Below are 4,832 nucleotides of genomic sequence, written 5' to 3'. Positions count from 1 at the left end.
GCATGCTGAATAATACTATTATGCATGTGGATGAATATTGGCATAATGGTTTGCATATTGAGTGTATGTGGTTAATTTTCTGAATTAAATTCATAAGTTTATCCGTTTATTTGCTTGTATGAAGCATGTTGAGACCTGGATATACTTAGTGATGTTAAATATGGTAGCTAAATGTTTATCATTGTGGATTTGAACTAGTATATGCTTATGTGTGCATTATACCTGTGGATATTTGGACCTAGTGGTTGTTTGGTTCAGAGTAGGAACCGCAGAGTTCAGGAGTTGGTCGGTTTTGACAGATGAACTCGAGTTGTCGGTTCCTAGAAGGGTTTGGGGACCTGATATTGTGTTGAAAAGGGGGTTTTCTAGATGTAAGTTGGAGTTGAGATCTCCAGTTATCCCTGAGAGCAGCAGCAAAGGGGTCACTAGTGTGTGAGTTAGCTGTGGAGTTTGTTAGTTGAGATGGGATGGATGAACAGCGGATTCTCTGGGGAGATGGTTGAATTAGATGTTTTAACAGTGAGGTTACCAGTGATGGTTTATTGTGAAGTATGGACAGATAAGGGTACTATATGAAAGGGGTATAGGGTGTTATCCTCTAGTGTTGAGGAAGGTTCGAGTGGACAAGGAATTTATCAATAGATGAGCTGAGTTAATTCCACCCTTGGTTATGAGGACGAGAGATCCTGATTAGGGGGTTATGTTAAATGTTGAGGCAGAGGGATGCCTGGAATTGGTACTCAGGATGAGGTACTGGCTTAATGGGTTGGAAAGAACCTAGATGATGAATGGTTAAATGAGATTTTTAAAGACATGATTTGAACTGTGGAGACTGGTGGACTTATAAGTTTGGTTTGGACTGTTGGGGGTAACAACAGCGTAGATCAATGGGTTTGGTGAATTGGCTAGTTCATTTTGGGAATTTATACTGATGGATGTATCTGGAATTGATGGCGACCCATTTAAGGATTTGGGATGTGGAATAGTCTAAGGAGTTTGGGCTGTTCTGATGTAAGGACTTATCGTCTGTATGTGGATGGCAGAGAGAGCCATGGGGTTCGAGGAACTGATGGTTGATGATTAGAGCATGAGTGCTAGAGCCGCAGGGGCAGTGCGTCCTTTGATGGAATTAGTAAGGAGAGAATTGTGATAATCGAGTTGAAGGGACCCCAGACAGTGCTTGGGCACCTAATTTAAGATTTGAATGAAGCTTGATTGCTAAGGTGGTTGTCGAGCTGGCGACGGGAACCAAGGAGGTTAGTTAGTATGCTCATGAGAGAAAGGATGCCACCTGGGAGGAGGTCAGGTGAGGGCATGACTTCTACGTAGAATGACTCGAGATGTTGGGATGGATTTCCCATGGTGAGAGAACGGAGAACCAGAGTGCAGCGATACATTCAAAGTTCGAGGCTGAGTCCTCAAGGATGAGTATTTAACTGACGAGCTTATGCTTTGGTCATGTAGCGAACTGGAAGGATTCGGTGTTGCGAATGCTCCGAGAGGGTGATGGACATAGAGGGGGTGCCTCTAGGGTGCCATTCGAGAGGCTGAGGACAGTGATACTTATTGAGAAGGAATTAGAAACTCTGGCAGATGGATTGTTGAGGATATCATCTGGAGTACGTAAAGGAGACAGAGCTGACCAGTGGGAAAGTTATGTGGGTATGCAAAGAAAGATTTAGGGAATACTTCAAGGTCAGACTACAGATAGGTTGGTATAGGGGATGTTGTAGAAGACGGTTTTGGCCGACAGAAAGTCTATTGAAGCAATCGAAGGAATTTGATCTTGGATTAGCCAGAGTGTTATACTGCGGGGATTGCTAGTATCGTCGGGTTAGGAAGAAAAGTACAATGTTGGATACAAGATGGGACGATGTCCCCAAGAGTTGATCTACGACCTGGTTACTACCAGTTGGAAACCAAGGATAAAGACTTTTCCTGAATTGATTAGGTTGCACCGGGTAGGGTGTGAGGAATTGGTAACAAGGATTCTGGAACGGTTCAAGCTGCAGCAGCACAGGTAAGTTCTTTAGGCAGAGAATGCGTGAATGGTATGGGCAAGTCCCCTTCAAGCTCACGAGCAGTACATATGGATTACTCCCAGACAGAAATGGTGAGCAAGTGACTATGCGAAAGACGTTTGTACCCAGAAGGCAGAGTCTCAGGTAAGGTTCTACGGAGTGTTAGTTGAGCATCGTCAGGAGTTCTCAGATTACGGCTGCAAGAAGAAAGGACAGGTAAGAGAAGAATTGATCTGAAGCCGCAAAGAAGCTAATGAAGAGCGTCTGAAGAATTGAAAGCATAACAAGACTGGTAAGCGCGTCATTTATTGCACAAGCACCTCCGGTGATTTCTACATCAAAGATGAGGAGAACAGTAAAACTTGAGGTTAGACGGATTGAGTGGTGTCAAATCATAAAGAAATTCAGAAGACAAGGTAAGATTTGATTGGTTACAGACGATGATGGAATTTGCGTGTGTTTTGATTAAGTAAAGAGTGATGGCATAAAGGACTTGATCTATGATGAGGACATGGACTTGTAGGGGTGCATCACGGATTAGGCACGCCCAGGCGCATCTGGCGCGAGGATGGATCGAACCTTGCGGGAGGTGAAAGAATGAACGTGGTTGATATACTTGGAGCGTTAAGTTAACAGTTACGCGTATTATAAGGTGCTTGAGTCTTGGGTATTAGTAAGAAAGATAGCATCGAGACACAGAGGTGGTGAAAAATAACAGACGGATGATCAGTGTTTGAAATCCTTGATTGGGCGAGGGGAGATATGTTTGGAGACGGAACTCCTAGCTGTGAGGCGTGTGTCAGTCAAGGGATGGCGCCATAGACTGTAATAGAGTGGACAAGGCGACGACTGAGTTTGGCGTAACGCTAGTAAGTATGTTTAGCTGGTGAGTGTCAATGATCTATGGAATTCAAAGTGTTGGCTTGAGTTGAAGCAGGGAAGGACCCTGCTAAGGTAGTATAAGTTGGGATACCAGGAATGGATGAAGGATCCAATTAGATTTGGTTTATGAACGAGAATTCTGAATGGATATCATTCCACCTCCTAGGGTACGTTGTACCGGGAGGGTCGAGCGGGTGACGGAATCTAGTGTTTTCCTTTGGACCCTGAGGGGTTAAGTGATGTGGTAGTGTATGATGGGAATAGACCACTTTAGACCTTGAGTAAGGTGTTTGGACATGAAAAGTTTTAACTCAATTGATGGAGTTAATGTGGTTGGGTCAAGTGAACCGGTTTCAGGATGGAGCATCGATGATATCGAATTGAGACCCTATAGTATTTTAAATTTTGGAATGGATTTAGAGAACGAAAAGAACAGAGTGGGAATCTGGGATTATCAGTTGATTGCAGGTGAATTGGCAGTCTGAAAGTTATCAAAGATCTTAAAGAATTAAGCGCTGAGTAGGCGAATACTTAAGGTATTAAGGGAAGTGTAATCCCTGACGAGTTAGTCGTAGTGGCAGTTGTTGGTGTCTTGTTAATGTAACGCATAGTGAATACTACTAGTTGGCATTGGTTCAGAGAGAAAGCCAGAGAGGTGGTTGGAATCCTTAAGGCAGGAGTGTCTGCATATTCGAAAGAATAAAGAGCTGGTAAATTGCTAAGTTATGAGGAAATAAAGTTCCGGGAAGAAAGAGTTGCGTCTCTGCGTAATAATAGACGAGGATCTGTAAGGTGTTCAGAGAAAGAAGGGAGAGTTCTGATTCTTAATTCGGCATAAAATTCGGAAGTTGTACTAAGGGTTAGGCCAGCGGGGCCTACAAGCTGATCCCACCTAGTAGAGGTGATGAATTGGTCAATGAATTGGCTATCGAGAAGACAATGAATTGGTCATTGTAATCTAGGCAGACCCTGAGGTTTCAGCAGGGTTGCGGTGTAAACAAGAAGCTATCGGGAGCATGGCTATTAGACAAAATCTTGAGAGGCAAGATTGTTACTCCTGTAAGAGTGTTGTTGAAAAGTAAAGTAAAATCGGTGGACCTTGGAAGTTATGGCCAGAGCTGCGGGTTTATTGACTGATGTGTTTGGATAAATTTCGAGGACGAAATTTTTATGAGGAGAGGATAGTTGTAACGACCCAAATCCGCTATTAAGGCTTAAGGGCCTTGATTAGCGTGCCAGGAGGGCATGATGGGATTTATGTGTGATTTTAATGATTTAAATGCATGGTTATGATTTAAAGCATGTTATATGACCATTTGTTTATCTGAGATGCATGACTATGTATGTTAGTATGCATGTAGGCCCGGATCGTGTTAGAAGGGCATAATTGTAATTTTGGCCATGTTGGGCATAACTGCATTGTTATGTGATGATTGTTGAGACCACATTGTGATGTGGATGTATCTGTGATTTGTGACTCGAGGCGATCCCAGTGAGCAGGCTAGCGGAAATTCATGACGGGAATTTATACCCGGCTCGGGGCGAGCCTGGAGGTATGAACAGGAATTCAGAGAAATAGATTGAGATTTACTTTGATGATGGGGGATAATTATTTGGTGATTTATCAGGTATTGGGAAGCAACGGGAAAATATTAGAGACACTTGAGGATTAGCGGGAATTGGGTAAATGACTAAAATGGCCCTACTTGGGTAAAAGGGTTTAGAATTAATAGGGAGGGCATTTTGGTCAATTGGCTTTTGAAGATAGAATAAATAAGGCTTTATACACTTAGTGGATTTTGTAGAATAGAGTAAAGGGGCTGAAAAAAGAAAGGAAAAAGGAAAGAAAGAAAAGAGAGAAAGCTGATGGGTTTTCTAAGGGATCGGTTTGGGGGTTCTAGCACCTCTTCTCTTCATTTTTCTTGAGGT

The sequence above is a fragment of the Humulus lupulus genome, chromosome X, assembly GCF_963169125.1.
Source record: "Humulus lupulus chromosome X, drHumLupu1.1, whole genome shotgun sequence".
Lineage (NCBI taxonomy): Eukaryota > Viridiplantae > Streptophyta > Magnoliopsida > Rosales > Cannabaceae > Humulus > Humulus lupulus.
Note: the sequence above shows the minus strand (reverse complement) of the source record.